We start from the raw sequence: 23184 nt of genomic DNA, 5'->3' as shown, positions 1-23184 counted from the left end.
GTTTTGTGCTTTGGCAGTGTTGGCTGCTGTGTGAGGCTGGAGTGAGGCACTCTCTGTACCTCAACTTCTTAGTCTTCTCTCTCTCTCTCTCTCTCTCTCTCTCTCTCTCTCTCTCTCTCTCTCTCTCTCTCTCTCTCTCTCTCGGAGAGAAGAAGGCAAGGCACTTGGGGTGAAGTGACTTGCAAGGTCACACAGCCAGTAAGTGTCAAGGCCAGATTTGAACTCAGGTGCTCCTGACTCCAGGGCCAGTGCTCTGCTCACTGCACCACCTAGCAGCCCCTTCACACACAGATGTGTGTCCATTTTGTCTTCTTTGCTAGAAGTTCCTCTAATTGTCTGGCTTCAGTAGCCCATAAGCTCTTCGAAGGCGGGCTTTTTCCTTTTTTATTTGTTTATTTATTTGTACAGTACGTAGCACATGGTGCGTAATAAATACGTGTTGAGCAGAATTGGAACCAAAGATATGTTGGTTGATTGCAAGTCATAGACCAGGGGTTTCTCCTCTGTGGCTCTGGAGGAATGTGGCATGAAATTCGTTCATTCTCCAGAATTGGTCACTAGGAGCTCTTTTCATATAAATGATTAGCATCTCAGCCTAGTGCCAGTGCCAGGCCGAACCGGACGGGGAGACTTTGAAGTCTCAGAATCTTCTCCTGGGGTCACTCCATCACCCTGCCTCCTGCTAATGCTGTACTTAGGCCATTCTGTGGAACAGAAGCCGTGTCCCTTATGCCTATGCCCTTTGAGTGTGGCTGCCGCTGGCAGGGTGGGGCCCAGGATAACTGATAGCTTTTACGCAGGGCAACCAGCTGCTGTCAGTATCTAAGTAGCCTGCGTTTTTGGAGATGAATGGTTTCACTTAAATCTTCTTGAAAAATAATAAAATTAATCAGAATGTCATCAGCCCACCTTCATTATGGTTTACTGATAAGCATCCCTAATTAGGGAGTGATCTCTAGACTGCCAGCAGTTTCTGTACATACACACACACACACACACACACACACACACACACACACACACACACACACACACACACACACACCTATCTGGCTTACAAAATAGCAGGCAGGGTGCATCTTTTCTGCAGGTGCTCAGCTGGCCATCTTTTCCCCCAGTCCTTTATTGCATAGTTTGCCCTCCTCCAATCACAGTCACCACACTGCCACTTTCACCTAAAAACTTGTCCATCAAACAAAGAGGTCTTGGTGAAGGAATGAGATACAGACAGAAATCAAGTGATCCAGGGCCAATTCTTTGACCTCTCTCAGCTTTGGGAGATCTCTCAAGGATAGAAAAGTGATGAGCCAGCTCATTGAATCTCTGATCTGAGATACTATATACATGAGCAGAGATCTCTTTTACAACATCCTTGACAAGAGATCACAGAGCCTCAGCTTGTGAACTTCAGGTGATATGGGAAGAAGGGTGATGAGGTAGAGTTCACTACCATGTGAACCCCTCCCATTCTACCTTTGTACAGCCCTCATGCCTAGGTGATTTTTTTTTATGGCTATTGCTGTCGGTTTTTTCCTGTTTTCAAAGAGGATCAGTGATGTTTCAACTTGTGCATGAATTGAATTTTTCTTTATGTTGAACTGAAATTTGCCTCCCTAAAATTCCCTTCCATTGGACTGTCTAGTTCTGCCTGGTAACTCTAAGAACAAGTCTGGTCTCTTTTCCCATAATAGCAGCTCTTCAGATATAAACACAGCAATCATGTCCACTCTAAGTTTTTTCTTCTCCAGGTTAAATATCCTTAGTTCCTTCAATTAGTTTTCCCAAGGCATTGTCTCTAAGGCCCTCAGCATCCTCATTGTCTTCCTCTAGACACACTCTAGCTTGTCAATTTCTTTCCTAAAAAGTGGTGCTCCAAATTAAATGCTATGCTCTCAATGTGGTCTGATTAAGATAAAAGACAGTTAGTTGGATAATCCCACACTCCTTTCTGGGCCTCTTGGTTTTATTCATCCTATAAGGTTTTGTTTTGTTTTGTTTTTGGGTTTCCATGTTACATGGTTGACTTACATTGAGTTTCAGCCCACAAGTCATGAATTGTTTTTTCACATGAATTATTATTCCTCCTGCCACCCAATGCTACACTTTCTAGAGTTGGTTTTTTGACCTTAAGTATGGAACTTACATTTATTTATCCCTATTTAGTTTCAACATATGAAATTGGTTCCATCATTCTGACTTGTCAAGACCCTTTATAAATCCTGGTTTTGTCATCCGTGGTATTCTCCCTCCCAGCTTTATCCATTTCATAAATGAAAATGGTTTTTTATCAATGGAAATGACCCTTGAGAAAACTCATTGCTATATCTGCCTTGCTGCTGCAACATAAGGACCATGGACTACTGCTGAATCCTCTTACATATTTTGTCTCCCCCGTGAGAGTGTGTGTTCTTTGAAAGCAGGGTCTTAGTTTCATTTTTCTGTCTGTATCCCCATCACTTAGCACAATGCTTGGCACATAGTGATGGATGCTTCTTCTTTCATTCATTTCCTGACATCTCATGTCAGGCATGTTGAGCAGTTAACTGGCTTTCTAGAATGTTTATCCACATTAATACCCTAGAACTTAGTCTGACCCAAACTGCTATACTAGTCCCCTCCTCTTCCAGTGTTGTTCCTAGTTTTTTCCTGTTTACACATGGAATGCCAGAGCTGGAAGGAGCTATAAAACATTCTCCAAGCTGGAAAATACATTGGAATGTAGAATATTTTAAAAAGATTATTGGATTTGGGGTGGGTTGGGAAGAGTCCTAATACCTTATACATCCAGTACAGCTCCCTTATTTTCCTCCTCCTCATCTGACTGCTCTTTTCCAGTCTAGGCCTCCCCTGTCCTTGTGCTCTCTTCTCCCTCTCTACAATTGCTCTTGGTGATCTCAATTATCATCTCTGTGTTGGTGATTCTCAAATCAACTTACCCAGCCCTAACCTCTCTTCTTTAGTATCCCATCTCCAACTGCCCATTAGACATCTCCAACCAGATGTCCTGGTTTCTCTGCCTCTAGTCTTTCCCAACTCCAGTCCATCTTCCATTCAGGTATCAAGTTGACCTTTAAGTATAAGCCTGACAGTATTACCTTCCCCTCCTCAATAAACTCACTTGGCCCCCTTTCACCTTCAGGATCAAATTCGAAATTGTGTTTGAGAATCAAAGCCCTTCTTGAACTAACCCCGTCCTACCTTTCCAGTCTTCCTGTACTTTCCTCCACACCACATACTCTTCAGCAGTGATGCTGGCTCTTTTCCCACTCACTCCGCTCTTTGTGTTCATTGTTTGATCCCATGCCGGGAATGCCCTCCCTCTTCATCTCCATTGTCTGACTTTCCTGGCTTCCTTCAAGTCCCAATAAAATCCCACCTTCTACAAGAAGCCTTTCCCCAATGCCGTGGAATTCTAGTGCCTTCCCTCCATGGATTACTTCCAATTTATCCTGTCCATGGCTTGTTGTACATAGGTATTGGCATGTTTTCTCTCCCATTAAGCGGTGACTACCCATTGCCTTTCTTTGTATTCTAGGACAGAGTAGGTGCTTAAGAAATGCTTTACAGATGAGGACCCTAAGGCCCAGAATGAGGAGTCAGCATGGCCTAGCAACTCAGGAATATGGGAATTCTAACCCTCCCCTCAGCCACTTAGGAGCCAGAAGGTCCTGGGGGAGTGATGGAGACGATAGTGAGTACCTAGCAGGGTTGTCCAGAAGGTGTGGAAGGGCTGTGCAGACCTTAAAGCTTTACCTGGATATGAATGATGGCTCTTAGATCAAGTGGAAAGGACCTCAGAACAGAGGGCACAGAGGTGATGGAGGCGCCTAGAGTTAGGCAGCAGCTGTGAGTTGTTGGAGCTGGGACTCTAGCAGCCTCCTCCTTCATTTCTCCTTTCTCAGTATTTTTACCCCTTTTTTGCCAAAGATGAGGCTCTGCTTGCTAGAAACTGAAAGGAGGACCTTTCTGGTCCACTTAGCTGGCTCTCTGCCTTTGAAGAGGCTCGGTTTTCCTGTCCTAGTGACTGGAAGCCCAGAGACCTGGGCCTGGTCCCAGCTCTGCCTGCTGACTCATTCTGTGCTGATGGGCAAGTTTTTTCCCATCTTTGACCTGTTTTTCCATAATAGGATAATCCCTGACTCTTCTCTCTGAGATAGTGCAAGGACAGAAGGACAGAGACATCCAATTGGACTGTAAGCTCTTTGAGGACAGTATCTATCTCAATTTGTTTGCGTCCCCACTGTCTTAAGCTTGGTAGGGAGTCTTTAACATTCATTGAATTGGGTTTGGAAGGATTGTTGTCCTCATTAGCCCTGGCTTCCAGAGTTTCCTAGGCTAGCTGTAGATAGAAAATGCAGTGTTTAGGACAGAGACGCCTGGCTCCCTGGCCAAGAAGCTTCTTGGCTTTTATGACCAAATCTTTGTCCTCATTAACATCTCACTGTATTTGTTCAGTGTCTTTAGAAAGCTAAAGAAAGGGTGCCTGTCTGCAGCTTAGAATTCCAGAATGTTAGAGCTGGTGGGGAGAGCGGAGGTCTCCTAACCCTCCCCTCCCCTATTTTATAAAAGCACAAACTTGGCCCCAGAGAAGTTAAGGGATTGGTGCAAGGTCACAGAGCCAAGTTAATGGGGAGCAGGGTAGGTCACTGTTTTCCCTCTGAACTTAAGTACCATCTAAAATGAGCCTTGCTTTATAGAAAACAGAATAGAAAAAGAGGATTGTATATGAAACTGCAGATCTCTTATGAGCAGCTTGCTTTCCTTTTTAAGTATATAAAACATCCAGCAGGTAACTTTCAAAGCCATCCTGCTTGTTTGTGTTTCCTTCTTAAAGGGTGAATTTAAAAACAACGCTTCAATGACTCCCTTTTCTTTTCCTTTTGGCACCCCCCGTCCAATCTCTCTCTTCTTAACAGCTCACTTCTCCCCATTCATTGAAAAAAAAAAAAAAGGAAAAACTAAAATCCTTGTACAAATACATATACTCAAGCAAAATAAATTTTCTCTTTGGTATAGGACTCTTTCCTCAGCTCAGCTGCAGACTTGGTGGGAAGGGGCCACCTGATCCAGCCCCTACCTGACCAGGCATCTCATCTACAGAAGCCCCAGCAAGCAACTCATGCAGCCTCTACTTGGAAGATTTCTAGTGGCAATGAACTTACTGACAGTCACAAGTTTGGACCACTCCAGCTTTTAGCAAGTTTTTCCTTGCCTCAGTCTAAAATTTCTGCAACTTATACTGCCTTTTTGAGTAGCTCTCACTTCCCCCCCAAGTCTCCTCCCTCTTCAGGCTGAAATCCCCAACTCTTTCATCCATTCCTTGTAGGGGAGGGTCTCCAACCCCTAGCCCTTCTTGAGAGCCTTCCTCTTGAGACCTCCTTAATGTTCTGTTTGAGAATGCAGTGTTCTGGAATGGAAAAGCTTTCCTGTTCTTGGAATGGGGAGACCCAAGTTTGACTCCTATCCCAGTGCAGACTAGCTGTGGATCATGATGGGGAAAGGGCTTCAACTCTGAGTCTCTACTTTCTCCGTCCTCCCCATCTCACAGAGATCTTGTAAGAAGAAAACATCTTGTAAACTTTGACACCTTTTAGAAGCTTGGGTTGGATATTCTAATGGGAAAAGGAATGGATTTTGGAGTCAAGAGCTGACCAAGGCTGGATCGCCACCTTGGCCACTTTCGTATCTTGGGCAAATTGGCTAACTGCCTGTGACCTCGATTTTCTTATCTGTCAAATTAGGAGATTGGACATGTGATCTCTTCTAGCTCAAAAATCCTATGATCCAAGCTTTATGTCCCATTATAATCTAATTCCTTAAGCCAGCTTTCACCTGAAGGACAGAGGGTATAAAGTTGGAGCTCAGAATGCTAGAGCTCTGACTCTCACCTCAGTTTTCCCACTCTGGAGAATGGATAGTTAATGACTTACAAGAAGGAAAGCAAGGACATCTTTTTTGTTGTTGTTTTTGAAGGAAACTCAAGGCTGGTTGTCAGTGAGCATGCGTTAGTGATCTGTCCCCCAGAGAGAGAGCTGCCCTAGGTAGAATGGGAGCCGGAAATGCATTGGCCATTAAGCAGTTGTCTCCTGCAAATAGGAGATGGAAAACCTGGCATGGGCCCAGTCTAGCCTCAGACAGGGGGCTCGGCAGCTCAACAAAGCTGGAATTAAGAAAGAAGAGAAGCTCTATTTCTGTCTGGCCCTTTCTTCCCCCATGTTCAATATTTGATCATTCCAGAGTAGTGTGTCTCTCTGGGCTTAGCACCAAGGTCTCACGCAGGGATGGGGCGGGGGGGGGGGGGGGGGGGGCAGGGTTGGAGTCAACCCACAGAACCTTGCTGCCGCCTGTCTCCCATGGAAGCTGGAGCCACTATCCCCAGCCATTCATCAAGTCTCAGCCTATACCCCCCAAACAGCTTTATAATTGATGTCTTTAGGAAGGATGGAAGAGAACACGGTTTTTGACCTTGAGGTCAGAAGGACTGGGCGGGTTGCCCAGTATTTGCAAATAAATCGGATCCCTGGTGCCATGGAAATGAGGCAGTGGGCTTACTAGACACTCCCCAGGCTCTTTTCCCTCTAATCCTACCTGCCCACCACACCAGGTGATCCTCCTCAGGTAACCTGTTCACCTGTTCTTTAGTGACTCAAGTCACTGGGCAGATAGCTGTGATTGCCATCTTAGACAATAGGGCAGAAAAAAGGAGAGGTTTGGAACCAAAGAACTTGGGTTCAAATCCTGGCTGTTATTCCCTGGATAACCTTAGGTAACTTAGTTCTCTGAGCCTCAATTTCTCCTTTTGTAAAATGAAATTTTTAGAGGAGGTGTTTCCATTTCAACAAACATTTAAGTAGCTACCATGTACGGAACATGGTTTTAGTTGCTGGGGGAGATACAAGATTTAGATAAGACACAGATAACTTGATGCACAGAAGAATACCAAGTATATTAGAGACATACAAAATGAGGTGGTCTGGGGCATCTGAAGGGGAAAGTCCTTAAATGATCCCTAAGGGTCACTAAGATGGCTAAGAGGCGGTGCACTGGAGAGAGTGCTGGGCCTGAATTCAGGAAGACCTGTGTTCAAATCCAGCTTCAGATACTTATTAGCTGTTTGACCCTAGGCGAGTCACTTCACCTCTTTCTACTCCAGTTTCCTCATCTGTAAAATGAGATTTGCTGAAAAGTCATCCTCCCTTTGCTTGAAGACCTCCAACTGGGAGGTAGCCCTCCTTAGATTGGAGAAGACAGTTTCTTTAGTGGATGATTTTGCAAGCCCACTAACAGTTAAAGCTCACCAAAGTCAGGGGCTGTGGCTGAACCATCGTCCTCCTTATACCCCCATCACCTTGCAGAGGTAAGTGTCCTTTAAAAGTTGATGGTACTCTGATGGAAAGACATATTTCTCTAGCATTCCGTCTTTTGGCTGGAAAGGGAGTGATGGGATAGGACAGCTTCTACAGTGGATGCACTTACTAGGGTTGGGAAAATTTGGATGCTCTTAGTGTCCCTGGGAGATCAGCAGAGGGCACCACCGTACCTGCAGCCCTGGTCTTGCCCTATACCCCTCCCCCTTCCCCCTACCCTGTGTTCCCTGCCTGCAAAGGAGAAAGTTGGGTCTCCCTGCTGGTGCTAGCATCTGTTTTCAAATGAACTGTGGAGAGAGAAGCTTTCCCTCCTCTGGCCCTCCCCTCCCCATGCACAGCAGGGACAGGGGTGGGGGTGGGAGCCCAGAAAGAGAAGATGGAGGGAGGGGTTTTGAAATCAATCCCCAGGGGTCTCCCCTCTTGGAGCCTGGCAGCCTCTGGCCTGAGGTCAGCCTGGCTCAGCCCAGCCCAGCCCAACTTGCATCTGAGCCCTACTCACCCAAGCCCTCCCCTCCCCTGGAGAGGGGGATTTTCTGAAGTTTCTTTCTAGTGGCCCTGGTGGAGGAAGGGAGGAGAATTAGCCCCGTTTCCTAGCAACAAGGTTGGGGACCGGTGCTTTGTCTGTGTTTGGTGCCCCAGGAGAAGAGCAGGCTGTGTGTGGTTCCTGCTTGCCCTTATCTCCAGAATGGGACCCCTCCCCTCCTTATTTATTGGCATCCTTCCCCCAGCAAACTTTTATTGCGCTCTTCCTGTGCAGTGAGGGCCTGGGATCTTGCTGCTAAATTAAATCACCAAGTGTTGGAACAAGTTGTAGGGTCCCAGGCTTGAATTGCTACAAGAGTCCTTCAGGGTCATCTGGGTCAGACCTCTAACTCTGCCCTGAAGTGATTTTACTCTGAGTTTCATTTCCTCAGCCTCCCTTTTCTCCACTGTAAAATGAACATATTTAGAGGGGAAGCAGCTGGTTGTAGTGGGACCCAAGCTCTGCTATGACTACTTTTGTAATTTGGGGCCGGGTCACTCTCCCTGGGCCTCAGTTTCCTCAGGTGATCCCTAGGTCTCTCCTGGCTCCACATCTTATTATCAAACTATTCTCTTGGGGTAGATTATGGAGGGTAATTAGGGAGATATAGTGATCTACTGACCCTACTCTCCATCCCTCTCCCAGTAGTCTTTTATGGAGTTTCACATCAATTTTCAGTGTCTAGAGATTAAGATAGATTTGTGCTGGCCAGATCTAAGGAAAGACTGTAGATTTGTGTGTGTGTGCATTTATCTGTCTCCCTGTCCATCCATCTTTTCCCAAAACCCCAGAATAAATGTATTTCCTTGTCATCTGCTTCTTTCTCACTGACCATTTCATTTCTTGATGTGAGCCTTATTTCTTTAAAGAGGCTGTATCCTCCTGATGGCAAAAAGCCCATCTGTAATCCTCCACACAGGAAAGCATCAGGCTAAAAATATACAAATGTTCCACAAATGCTCCTATGAAGGAAGAGTGACATAGGTGAAGTCTGGGGCCATTTAGCGTAGAGGCAAGTAGTTCTACCTCCCATAGAAATGGGAACTGTTTATCATTATTGCCATCATCATCATCATCTCTGAGTCAAGATGGTCCTATGGTCTATACTGTCAGGGTGACCCTAGGGAAATCACTCATCTTCTCAGTGCCCCCCGACAATTCTCTAAGGATAGTAATTGCCGACGTGCAGTCTGTCTACATTGGTAGAAGGAGTTTGCCTACACAATGAAACCACACATCTGAACACAAAATATTATGATTAATGGTTAGAGATGGGAGACTGTCCCCTATAATACCTATTACATAAACTATGTCTTTTCTCTCCTAATGCCTTTTGCATGGATCAACAGTAGTTGATATAGAATAGGATATAGATAGGATATAGAACTAGAAAATTTAAGCTCATCCCCTCATTTTACAGAAAGGGAGAAATCACACAGCCAGTAATTCACAGAGCCCAAATTGGAATTTAGGTTCTTTGGTTTCAAATCCATTACTCTTACTACTATGTAGTTAAGTAAATTGAAATTTCCCTAATGAAATTTTGTAGGCTGCCCTAGTAGGTAAGAGGGTAGAGCTGTGTGGGGTCTGCCCTTCACAATGGATGAAGAAGGTGGCTGGTGGGAAGGGCTCGGCTGGGCCTGGCCCATAGGCCCACCCAGCATACCTGGAAGGAGGGATGGGTAGCCTTAACTGGCATCACTCCTCCACACTCCACACTCCTGCCTCCCCACCCAAGATCTCTTTAAGCCTGTTTGGCACAAGCCCCAGACTTGGCTGCCTGAATCCTTGCAAGAAATCTATCAGTCCCAGCCCCCCAACTCCACCCCACCCCAGGGCTCCCTTTTTCCTAATCATGGCAAGGGGAAGGGAAGTGGGAGTCACCTCCCCACAGGGCTGGGCTGCCCAAGGCCATCTCCAGAGAGGCAAGCCTAAGTTGATCCCACAGGGATGGCTCTTAGCCAGCCAGGCGAGTTTCAACAGAGTTAACCAATTGGTAAGTCCTAAAAAACCATGAGCTCTCCCCTTTCTCCTGTTTCAGGGATTAAAGCTGGTCTTTTAAACTAGTCTCTGGGCAAGATTCAGGCTCAGAGCCAGAAGGAAATTTAGAGACCATTTATTCCAAGCCTTCAACGTACATTTAGGGAAATTCAGGCCCAGAGACCTGTCTAGTATTATTTGATTTAGAGCCAGACTGAACATTCAAGATCATCTCATACAAACCTCTCACTTGTCAGAGAAGGAAATTAAAGCCTAAAGTAATCAGGTGACTGACCTAAGGCTACCCAGGTAAGTAGTAGGTACCCTTTGACTCTGAATTCAGGGATTCCCCAACCCCTACCCCCAGTGCCTAGCATGGTGCACTATAGTGACACCATTACTATGGTAATAAATGTGCGCTGATTGTTGGTATCTTTTTGGAGTAGCCAGGGACAGCTTTGCATAACAGACTGTTCTTTAGCGGAGCTTTGAAGGACAGGTAGGTTCTGGAAAGGGAAAGAGGAAGGAGGGAAGGGCGTGGAATTTTAGGTTGAGGAGAACAAGGCCAGAACAGAAAAGAAGATGATCTTAGTTGGAGTAGGACATAAAGACTTTCTGGACTGGTTTCTAGAGGTGCTTCTTAGAGGTGGTAGGTTAGGTGCTAAGGATGAGTGTAAGCATTTAGTAAATGTTTGATTTAAATTATCATAAACTCACTTTTCTTTAGAGCCTTCTTCACAACAACCCTATTGTACAGTGCAAACATTATCCCCAGACTCAGACTTGGAGGTGACTTGATCATGGTCACATAACTGCTAAGCATCTGAGCTAGCATTCACACCCAGGTCTTCTGATATCCTCTTGAATTCAAGACAAGACAAGAAGACCTGTTTGCCTTCCAGTTCCTCCTGGTTCTCAGATTAAGCCCCTCTCATCCACCTTCTGAAAGGTAAAAATAGGAGTCAGAAGGAGAAAATGTGAAAGAACACAACATCCTCAGGCATCCAGGCATTGAGGCCTGGGCCAAGGAGTGGCCTCAGAGAACCGAAAGAAAACCTGCTCCCTAGACCACTCATTGATAACACCGAAGGGATAGATTAATAATCTTGTAGCTTCTTTGTAGCTCTGTAGTCTTGTGTCTAGAATATGCTGGGGAGTCTTGGGTTGGCTGAAACCAGTGACAACTCTTACCTCCCTCCTGTATGTCATCAAGTCACCAAAAATGGAGACAACCTGGGGATCTTGTGCCCCAGGGATAAAAGTAGAATAAACAATTTATCCCCTTGTGTATGATCGCATGTCTGGGTTGAGAGAATGGGAAAACACCACACATACACACACATTTTATGTCATCTAGACTAGAGTTCTAGGTCTTAAAACATCATGTCCTTCAGTCTAAGGGTCTTGGGAATCCTCCTCACCTCCGTTCTTCTTGGCCCTCGCATTATAGAGTCCTGAGTTTGAAAGGATCTCCCCTCATGGGAGGGTCTATTCTAATCCCAGGAGCATGTATAAATACCCCAAAGTTGTGCATTTCTCACATGAACACCTCTGGAGTTGGAGTCATCTTGTTCAAATGTCAGAGATGATTCCAGGGGTCCTTGGTTCCCCCCTGAGCCTTCTCACTTATTCTGGTTCCCTCAGGGGGCATTGTGAGGATCCTGCTTCATAAATGGATGTGCCCAAATCATTCATGTCTCTTCTCTTTCCTTCACGATTCTGTGAGAACAGTTGCTAAATTCTGATCTTTCTTTTCCTCCAACATCTCTTACATCTTTTCCCTTCTACTCAGCCTGCCACCACCTCAATTCAAACGCTCATTCCTTCTCACTTAGATTATTGTAATAGCCCCCTTACTGGTCTTCCTGTCTCCCCGCCTTTTACATAACTGACAAAATGATCTTCCTAATGCACAGGTTTAACCTCTGCTCAGAACCCTTCCTTAGAGTTCTGATCCCCTCGGCTTGCTTTCACATGGCCCTCCACAATCTCATTCCGACCTATTTCCAGCTGTATTTCTCAGCCAGAATGGACTCTTGTCTGCCCCCCATGCTCAGACCTGGAACACACACTCTCATCCCTGCCTGGTGAAGTCTTCTTCCTTTAAGACTCGGCTCGGATGATCCCTCCTCCAGAAATCCTTTCTTCAACTCCACCTCAAGCTAAATGTGTTCTCTCCTCAAATTTTCCTGGAGTATTTTGGATCTTTCCTTTGCCCCTCTTACATTCTATCCTTTATCATACACGTCAGAACCTCCCCTTTCATCCACTGTAAACTTCTTGAGTCCAGGACCTGTTTTGTCTTTTATTATTGTATGCCCAGTGCCTAGGTCAGGGCCCTGCACATGGTGAGGCCTTAATAAATGGAACTGAATATAGATATATATTATGGAACTGAATACATATATGTATGTGTGTGAATGAATGTATGCATATATATATATGTGTATATATATATATATATATATATATATATATATATATATATATATATATATAAACTCATTATCTACTGAGAGAGCTCATTACATTTTAAAATAAAATTGTATTCATATCTTCTTTATTTCCCACTGGTATCCTGGAGAGCCATTCTCTCCTTAAATTTAGGGGAAGGGGTCAGAAAGTTAACCAACCCATCCAAGAAATCCACCACTGTCTGTAGTGCTCCATGCCCAAAGCACTGTCCCCCAAGTTGCCAAGAAGGTAGGGAGGCATCCCTTCCCTTCTTTGAGTCCAAGCTTGGCTGCAGTTCCACGGCATTCACCTGTCCCCCTGGGCTGGCTGTTGCCCTTCTTTCCATCGCTGTGTGTCATCTTCCTAGCTCTGCTTTCTTCTCTTTGCTTTAGTTCATGAGCCTTCCCATGCTCCTCTGTATTCCTGTTCACCATTTCCTAAAGCACAGTGAACTCGTTACATTTGGAGAGTTTTCAAGGCATTAGGAAGTTCTTCCATATCAAGAACTGCAATCTGCCTTCTAGGGAGTTTAGAGTCTAGCTCTGGAGCTGAAGCCAGCATATGGGGAGAAATTAAATCCCAAGATAGCCACCCAGGAGATGCCACCAAGATGACACGATTAAATACCAAAATAGCTCAGGCGGTAAGTGTTGGAGGAGTTCAGAGAAAACATCCTGGGGGCTCAGAGCTGTGGGTGAGGGCCTCCTCAAGGAGAATGACACCAGAATTAGGAACATATAGAAGATAACAGGGAGGAAAAGGAAAAGAGGAGGAGAGAAGCCCCAGCAGAGCTAAGATGAGGAGGTGGGAATGCACTCAGGCAGTAAAGAGACCAACCTGGCTGGGGCAGAGGCTGGGAGAGAAGGGGCCGGTGAGCTTAATAGCTGGGGCCTAGGCCAAATCTCTACCCCTAGGGCAAGGCCAGGAGGTTTAAACTGAGACCTGGGCCCTTTCTTGCCTATTTAAAAATATCAGAGTTTAGGGGTGTCTTTTCTTTTTGAACCAGGATTAGAGGTTTTGGGAGAGTTGGGGGGGGGGTCAGGGAGAGAGATGAGAAGAAGAACTGGGGGGTATAGATACAACAAGTTAGTCACCCTGTGGATGCTCAGCTCTCTTTGTAGCCCATGGGGATACTTTAACACAGCATCCTTATCTCTTGAAGCCATTTGTTAAAGTTAAGGGTAATGAGGGGGCCAGATGAAGCTCTTTCCCAGAGGATTTTGTCCTCCTTGCTCATTCACCAATCAGCTACAATTCTGCCTCCAACATGCTCCCAGGCTCCCCAGCCCCTCAGCGGGTCTGTCTTCTAGCTGAGGCCCAACCTGCGTGTGCTCCCCTGAACAACTCGGCGAGGGCAGAGGGAGCCCCTCTGAGGGGATGTGGTTCAAGTCCTTGGACAGAACATCTCTTGAGGCATCTCCTTCTGCATGGGTCCCTGTCTCAGACTCTGAGTCTGGAAGACTAGGGTTTAGAAATCAGTTTTCATATTTCTTAGCTGTGTGATGCTAGACAACGCCCCTTGTGTCTCTGAGCCTCCCTTTGCTCAGCTGTTAAACAGGAGAGGCCCCATAGTATAACAGAGATAGAGTTGGCCCTGGAGTCAATCTAAGAAGACTTGGATTCGAGTCCTACTTCATATACATGCAGGATGGGTGATCCTGAACAAGATGCTTGACCTGTCAGTGGCCCAGGCAACTCTCTGAGTCTGTCAGGTTGCATAGAATGTGTACATTTGGCCTGGCAGAGGTGAGTCCTCACCAGGAACACTCTCTGCTGGTAAAATCACAGATCTAAATAGGGGGGAAATGGACTGGCTAGTATTCCTACTACCTCCCCGACACGGTTGTTGAGAGAAAAGTGCTTTTGTAAACCATAAAAGAGCTATAGGAATGGGAATTATTGTTGTTAGATATGACATTGTCATCCTCGGCACCATCCTTTACCTGCTTTATTCCAAAGCTGTACATATTCACCAGATTTTCTTTTGCATCAGCCTGATGAGAGGAGCAGGCTGGGCAATGGGGAATTAGGATCCTGGGCCTGGCTTATGTTATTGTGCTTCTGGAAAGGTTGACATCATCCCTGCAAAGACCTTCTTCTAACGCAGGGGCCTGTCACCCTCTAGTCTGGGGAAGCCTACAGACTCCTTTTTGGAATAATATTTTAAAATGCATAGGATTGCAAAGGAAACCAATTATATTGAAATACAGTGATCAAAATGTTTTTTTTTTTAATTCATAGTCCTCAGGTTAAGAACTCCAGCTCTGACATGAAGAGACTTTGAAAAAATATTTTCCCACAGGAAAGAATGTCATTCCTAGAGAAGACAATGAAAAGCATCTGCCTGACTTATAGTGTGGCAGTTCTATTCCTAGAATATTCAAATCACAAGTAGGTCACTGTGTCTCACTAACCATATCCCTTTGTACTTCCCTCTCCCTGTGTTGCACCCCCTCCCCATTCAGCTTTCATTTTTGTTTAATTCCACTTTATTCTTTGTCTTCTTAACCTAGTTGTAAGATTTAAGTGTTGGCTAGCCCACTAATGTCTCAAAGTAGGGTCTGAGGACCCCTGAGGGTCCCTGAGAACCTCTGGAGGAGTCGATGATGTCATAACTTTTCATAATAAATCTAAGATGCTGTTTAATACATACCACATAAAAGATTTTTGGGGTCATCGATAATTTTTAAGGATGTAAAAGGGTCCTAAGACCAAAATATTGGAGAACCTATAGGTTGGCCACACTCTACCTATAAGAAGAAGATGGCTATGAAATGTGCTTGAGTGTCCATGGTCTGATTCTCCTCTGCTATGTACAAGTAATTAAGATGCCAAGCCAGAAAAAGCAGAGTACTGAATTGATTCTTCCCAGACATGAAGTATCCTGACATCTTAAGGTGTCCAAGTGATTAAGTGATGGAACATGGTTTAGGTCTTCTAGACTTTTGCCAGCAAGTCCAAATACTTGTTTCACTAAGACTCCAAAGCCAATGACCGTGGGTCCTTGTTAAGATCATAGGTTTGGAGCTAGAAGGGACCTTAGAGGACATGGAAGCCAACCCCATTAGAAATGCCAACTCCATGTCTGTGGATCTTGGGTAAGGGATGGGCCCACTTTATTGATTCACAAGAGGCCAATTTTCCTTTATTTTTCAGTGATTGTTTATGAACTACAAATGATGCAGGCCTCCTTCCTGTTTCTCATACAAGGAACTCTCATACATAACCTGGCTCTGGACATTTTTCCTGGCTGTCCTTTCTTTCCTCATCTCCACCTCCAGCCCTCCTTTGCGTCTCAGTTAAAATGCCACCTCCACCAAAAACCTTTCTCAACCCCTCTTAATGCTGATGGCCTCCCTTTGTTGGTCATCCCCAGTTTGCCCCATTTATACCTTGTGTGTGCACAGCTATTTGCATGTTGTCTTCCCTATTAGACTGTGAGCCCCTTCAGACCAGGGACTGTGCTGCATCTTGTTTTGCTTTGTTTTGGGGGGTTTTGTTTTTGTGTAGGGGGGTTGGTTTCTTTAAATCCCCAGTGCTTAGCCCAGTATCCGACACACAGTAGGCACTGAAGCGCTTGTTAACTGACTGACTGGATACCTCTAGTTTGTAAGGCCCTGCGTTGGGGTCCTGGGGAGACAGGAAGATAGGCCAAGACCCTGCTCATTAGGCATATGACTTCGGAGAGGAGGGAGAATCCAAGTTAGGCTTTTGAGGGAGAGGAAGGTTTTGAGTAGACTAGCGGGCAGATCTCCCCCAGTATCTGCACAAGTCAAGTGCATGTGGAATTCATGCATCAGAGAAAGAGGTAACCACAGAATGGAGCTGTTAAGGAAAGCCTAGTTGCAGTCTGGGACAGAACCATTTCCCTCTGAATAGGGAATACGACTATCTAGAATCAGCAGTTTGAAAAATTGACCCAGTTTATAAGATACCATCCTCACTTTTCATAGGATCATGGATCTGTCAGGAACATCTGACATCACTGAGACCAACTCCCTTGTTTTACAGATGAGGAAACTAAAGCCCAGAAGGCCCAGGGTCACACAGGTAACAGAATTTGAGCTCAGGTTCAAATCTAGCCCTTGAAGTTCTCTTGTCCCATGCTTTTTTTTTCATCACTATTCTATTTCCTAGAAGTCTACAGGGGCAGCTAGGGGATGCAATGGAGTCAGGAAGACCTGAGTTCAGATTCTGCCTCAGACACTAGCTGTGTGACTGAACAACTCACTTCACTGTTTGCCTCAGTTTCCTTATCTGTAAAAATAAGCTGGAGAAGAAAATGGCTAACCACTCCAGTATCTTTGCCAAGAAAACCCCATGGAGTTCACAGGGAGTCAGACACAACTGAAACAAGTCTAAAACATGGTTTTGTCCTTAAGAGAAGTATTGCTTTTTATCATCTTCCTGAAAAGAGATTTGGATTCTAGGCCTAGCTCTGCCACTGAATCAGACTCTTCCCCCTCCTCGGGCCTCAGTTTCTCCGTCTGTAAAATGAGAGGCTTTGACCACATACTTTCAGAGGTCAGTCAGTGACATGTTGCAAAGGTAAAATCAACAGGCCTTGGTAATAGATTGGATATGGGGAGGGGAGGTGGAATGAGAGATAGTGGGGAGTCAAAGATGACACTCAGGTTTTAAGCCAGGACTGTAGCACGGTGTTGCCCTCAACAGTAATAGCAAAATTGGGAGTGATGGGAGGTTAGAGGGAAAGATAATGAGCTCCATTTTGGACATGTTGAGTGTAAGATGTCTACTGGAATCCAGTTTGAGGTATCTGATAGGCATAGATGTGAGACAGGAGGTCAGCAAAGAGGTTGGGGCAGGACAGGCAGAGTTGAGAATCATCAGCAAAGAGATGTAATTAAATCTATGGGAGCTGATGAGGTCACCAAGTGAGATTGTATAGAGGGAGAAGAGAAGGGGGCCCAGGACAGAGCCCTGAGGGACACCTGTGGTTAGAGGGTGTGATCTGGAGGAGGAGTAGTCAGACAGGTAGGAGGGGAGAGAAGGGTCTCCTGGAAGAAGGAGAAGGGGATTGGCAGTGTCACAGGCTGCACAGAGATCAGGGAGGAGGAGAACTGAGAAAAGGCCACTAAGAGATCATTGGAACCTCTGGAGAGAGCACAGTGGTGAGGTCGGAAGCCATCCTTCTGGCTCTGAGATTGCCTGAGTCAGTGTTCCTGTGATTTGATGACAAATTTCTTTTTCCTCCACTAGGCTATGCTGCCTGCCTCCTCAGAGAGTGAGGAGTTCTGAACAACTTCTTTTTTCTGACAGGAAGTCATTTCTTAGATCTGGATTAACCCTTCCTGCTGCTGTTTCCTATTACTTCCTCCCATGCCTCCAGAGTAATAGAGAAGGGCAGCTCCCAGGTGTCCTTTCAGTGGGCAGTAGGGATCTTTATAAAGGAGTAAATGGTCCCATTCTGGGCCCTAGTTGGGGTAAGATTCCCCGAAACTCTGCAGCTGAAGATAAGGCCTGAAGAGGGTATCTGAAGACTTGGACCAGGTGACTTTATATGTAGCCCCTCTTATGTGTACTAGTCCTTATGTTAAAGCCCTTTGATGCCATATTGCACTGTGAAATTGACCCTGGGTCCTTAAATTTTGTGGCAGGAGAATGGGAACTCTGGCACTCCTGCCAGAGGGATATAGGATTTTAGATCAGGAAGATGTCTGTCTGTTCATTTTGCAGGTGGGGAAACTGAGTCTCAGAACGGAGAATTGACTTGTAAATGGTCACATTCTAGCCTGTCAGAGAGCTAGGGTTAACCAACTCCATACCTCCTGCCACTCTAAACTACTCCAGCTCAGGCCAAAATGACTGGAAAGCTTGGGTGGGCTGTGTGTCAGCCGAGGATTAATGTAGGGAGCCTCAGCCCCAGCAGGCTGGCCCCAGGAAGCCATTTTACTCAAGACAGAGGGAGTGCCTATTCTAGACTCTGAGAGCCTGGAAATGTTAAGAGGGAAGGAAGCTTGGTGTTAGGGAAAGTGACCTGGATATAGGCAGAAACAGAAAAATGAATTCCAGGGTTCAGATTCTGACTCTGGCCCTTTGAGCTGTGTGACCTCCCTGAGCTTCAATGCCTTCTTGGTTCCACCAGATGGTCTTCAAGGTCCCTTCCAGTCCTAAACCTTTAGCTTATATGCCCAGCAAGAAAAAAGAAGTTGGTCCATGCCTTCACAGTCTAATTGACAAGATTAGACTAACTCATGACAATTTAGGAACAATAGCCCGCACTCTGTAATTAAGAACTAAATTGCATAGTTTGGGACTGTAAGAGGCAGAGAGACAAAACCAGAGGGGGCCAGCGTTGTTGGGAAGACTTTCTGGTAGAATTTGAGTTGGGCTTTGAAGGATCGAGGGCCTGGGGGAAGGGACAGGTACAATTTCTCTGGGATGGGAGAATGAGGCCCTGCTGTGGCCCAGAGATTCATCAAGAATGGGCCATGACAGTCTCTGAGTCTAAATGCCTTTTTTGACAGTCACAAGACTGGTAGATCAGAGAGATGTTCCAGATGTAGCATGCTTAGGCTACAGAAAAGCATTGAACACAGGCCCTCAGGCAATCCTTGTGGACAAGATGGAGAGATGCTGGCTTGAATGATAATGCAGTCAGATGGAGACAGAACTGGTTAGTGACTGGACCAGTAGAGGAGTCATTCATGGGTGCATGTCAGCTTTGGGGGAGGTTTGCAGCAGAGTGGCCCAGGAATCTCTCCTTGGTCCTTTCAGTGACCTGGATAAAGACGCACACATACACACACACACACACATACATACACACACATACACACACACACAGAAGATTAGGCAGATTGGCAGATTCTCCAAAGGTGACAAGAATTATTCACAAACTGGATGGCAGGCTCTTGAGAGCCTAGAGTTATGGACTAGATAGTGAAATGAAATGAATAAAGACAAATGGAAAGTTCTAACTTGGGTCCAAATCAGTACAAACTCTGACAGTGTAAGATGGAGGTATAGTAGCCAGGAGACAACTCATGGGAGATGGGGCTGAGAGTTTCAGTAGACCTCAAATGTAAAATAGTTAACCTTGTAACATGGAAATCAAAGAAGTCATTTCTGCTGTGGGTCTCATTAAAGGCATAAGGGCCACACTGAGGGAATATGCAGGCCAAATCCTGGAGCCTGGTACTCCATCGTGCCTAAAAGGCATCACCTTTTAGGAGGAACACTGACAAACTAGGGCATGTCCACATGACCGAGATTAGGATGGTGCAGAGACAGGAGAGGGTGGCAAATAAAGGTCAAACAAAGGTACTGGGGATGTTTAGCTTGGAGAAAAGAATATTTGGAGAGCAGACATGAAAGCTGTCTTTATGTTTTTGAAGGTCTGTCTCATGCAGAAGAGGAATGAGACAATCCTCTTGTTGTTAAAGGGCAGAACTGGGAGCTGTGGATAGAAATTGGATCAAGGTAGATGTTAACGTGAGGGAAAGAGTCCTAGTAGTTATAGCTTTTTACAGGTAAAGTGGGGTTCCCTTGGAGGTTTTCAGAGGGAGGAGGCTGGATAACCCAGAATGAACTGTCCTATGTGGTAAGTAGGAACTCAGACTCACCTATTTCATCTAGCCAGCCCCAGACCATACTTCACATCCATCCAACGCAGACGTGTTTCCTTCCATTGCCCCCCTCTCCCTGACCTGCATCAGCACTGGACCTCCAGAAATCATGGGGGAGTTCGTTCACTTAGCTTTGCCCTGAGGCTGAGCTGCCCTGATTGGTGAGTGACCCATGAATGGTGATGGACCAATAGTAGATGAACTCATATCCATCCACCCCAGATAGCTTGCTCTGCCATTGTGCAAACTGAATCCAGCCCTTGGTTCCGCCTCTTGTTCTGGGAACAGTTATCAAATCAGTGCTACCACTGGAATCAAGAAGACTTGGTTCAGTTATCTGAATATGTGCTGGGGTTTTCTTCAGCAGATTATATTGTAGTATTTACATATACATACATGTGTATATATGCATATATATACACACACATATACACACCCAAACCCATATATACATACACAGATTTTATATATTCTGCCCTAAGCAGATAATACAATAATTTCTAGATTCACCTTAATGATCATTTCACCTTTCAAATGGTGGAAGAGCAAAGAAATTGTATTCCAGACCTGATATCCATTAATAAAGATGAACTGGTTACCAGAGTCATAATGATGGGATCTTTGAAGGGAAATGACCATTCCATCTTAGAATTCATAATTAAGGAAGAGAAGAAATTCAGACATAGCCTGATATGCCCCTTCAGTTTAAGGAGAACAGATTTCCAAGGGTTCAGAGAAGAGTTAGGAAGAATCTCATGACCTAAAACTCTACATGAGATGTTGGCCCAGTCAGGATGGAAAGCTTTCAATAATTAAATTTTGAAGATGCCAAGAAAAGCACTCCTGACAAAGAGGGAAGTAGGAGTTTGTCTAAAGATATTAAATTGGAAAAATAGAATCATTGACGAATTTAGAGTTTTAAACTGTATGTGCACAAGATGGAAGCAAAGGCAGGTAACAGAATGTGTGTTCATTCTTCATTGCCGAAGAAGACCATACCATCAGAGAAATGATGATGTGATTTGCACTTGACTTTGTTTTGAGTGAGTGAGGGCTATGCAGGTCACCAGCCTCACTTCTCCTCCAGAGCCATCTGAATCCATTGACCAGATATTCATCAAGATGACTGGAGATGAGCCAGGATGAGGCAATTGGGGTTAAGTGACTTGCCCAAGGTCACACAGCTAGTGAGTGTCAAGTGTCTGAGGTGAAATTTGAACTCAGGTCCTCCTGACTCCTGCACTGATACTCTATCCACTGCCTCACCTAGCTGCCCCTAACAGAAAATGAATACAAAAAACAAAAGAAGGTACTGTCATGGAACAACAGGGTCAAGAGTGCCCAAACTCAGAAGGAGCTGAGCAAGCAGGTTTTGAGATTTCTTTCTCAGCTCCACTAGGGAAGAGGGTATCAAAAGAGAAAAGAGATTTGTGGCTTGGGATGGATGGAATAGAGATTCCTGGCACTGTTCAGTGCATTGTGCTTCTGTTTTCTCTGCCAAGGAGAATGAACACTGGACTGCTAAGGACTAGTAGAGATTTAGGGATACAAGAGAACATTTAGCTGCCCTTTGAGTTCGAGTCACCAGGTCTAGTGAGCAGCATGCTAGGGGACTGGAAAAACTGGTGGGTATGTGGGTGTGGTTATCGAGCCTCTGTTAGTGACTTTTGAAAGATTGGTACTATGCCTTTGTTAAGAAGTAAAGCAGGATTCCTTGGAGAAGGGCAAATGTCCTCATTTTTTAAAAAGGGAAGCAAATGGAATCTGGATTTGGGGCCAGTGAGCTTCTGTTCCTGACAGGATTCTAAAACTCATTATTAAAGAGGATTTTCAGTAAACATCTAGAAAAGAAACAGCAGGCGCACCCTATCAGCATCGTTTCATCAAGAGTAGGCCATTTCAGACTAACAACATTTCCTTTTTAAACAGGATGGCTAGTGGATCAGGGGACTGTTTTAGATATAATTTATCTTGGTTTTAGTGAAGCATCTGACAAGTTTTCTCTTAATAGTCTTGTGGGAAAAGATGGAGATGTATGTTAGACAGCAATAAAATTAGGTCAGTTTAGAACTAGTTGAATAGCCAGACTCGAAAGAAGAGTCATTCATGGTTCTAGGCCTGCTGGGAAGGAGCTGTCTAGCAGAATGCTCAAGGGGGCTTGGTTATTTAATGTTTTTATCAGTGATGTCAATAAAGGTATAGGTGGCATTAGTATCAGATTTGTAATTGACACAAAACTGGATGAAGGTAGCTCTCACGGTCAGCGTCAGAGTCTTGATCCAATAAGATATGGCTAGGCTAGAACAAAATGCTGGGCTAAGTCTCTTTAGAAGAAACCCAGTGAGAATAAGTATAAAGCCATAGACGTGGGTTCCAAAAATTAGTGTCACAGGTACTTGGTAGAAGAGGTATGCCCTAGGCCACAGTTCATCTAAAAATTACCAGAGGTTTTATTGTACAACTAGTTTAATATGAATCAACAACATGAAGTATCAGCCAAATAAACTGTGATCTCAGGTTGCATTGAGAGTACAATGTCCAGAACTAAGGATGTGACACTTTGGCTGCTCTCTACCAAATCAGACCCTCTCTGTAACGTTATGTTCAGGTTCTAGGTGCTGCATTTTAGAGTGGACGTTATTATGTTAGAGTATGTTCAAAGGAGAGCAGCCCATGTAGTGTGAGGGTGGATAGAAGACTAGGGATGTTTTTGGTGACCCCATGGTACTACTGCTAGGCACATATCCAAAGGAGGTCAAAGAAAAAAGGTGAGATATAGACATAAATAATATATCTCATCTTTTCTTTGTGTATATGTAAATTCTGTGTATGTATATGTGTATGCGTGCGCATGCGTATACATTAAAAACATGGGAACAGGTAGGTGGCACAGTGGATGGAGGGCCGAATCTGGAGTCGAGAGGACCTGAATTCAAATCTGGCCTTGGAGACTTACTAGCTGTGTGGCCCTGGACAAGTCATTTAACCCTATTGGTCCTAGTTTCTTCACCTGTGAAATGAGCTAGAGAAAGACATGGCAAACCACTCCAGTGTCTTTTTCAAGAAAACCCCAAATGGAGTCACAAAAACTCAGACATGACTAATTGACAAATAAATAAACAAATAAGTTCCTAATTATATCTACAATTATGTAAATCACACATATAAATATATGACATAAATCATACATAACATGTATATTTACACACATAACCTTTGTATATAGCTTTTCTATATATGTATATATACATATGTTGTATGTGTTATATAT

The 23184-nt window shown here is 44.8% G+C and overlaps 1 protein-coding gene across 2 annotated transcripts in view; it reads left to right on the top strand.

Annotated features, from left to right (window-relative positions):
* PTPRS (protein tyrosine phosphatase receptor type S) overlaps positions 1-23184 on the top strand; it is a 216607-nt gene that overhangs the window by 36270 nt on the left and 157153 nt on the right. The window lies entirely within an intron of this gene.

The sequence above is a fragment of the Notamacropus eugenii genome, chromosome 4, assembly GCF_028372415.1.
Source record: "Notamacropus eugenii isolate mMacEug1 chromosome 4, mMacEug1.pri_v2, whole genome shotgun sequence".
NCBI lineage: Eukaryota > Metazoa > Chordata > Mammalia > Diprotodontia > Macropodidae > Notamacropus > Notamacropus eugenii.
Note: the sequence above shows the minus strand (reverse complement) of the source record. Positions and strands in the feature narration are given on the sequence as shown.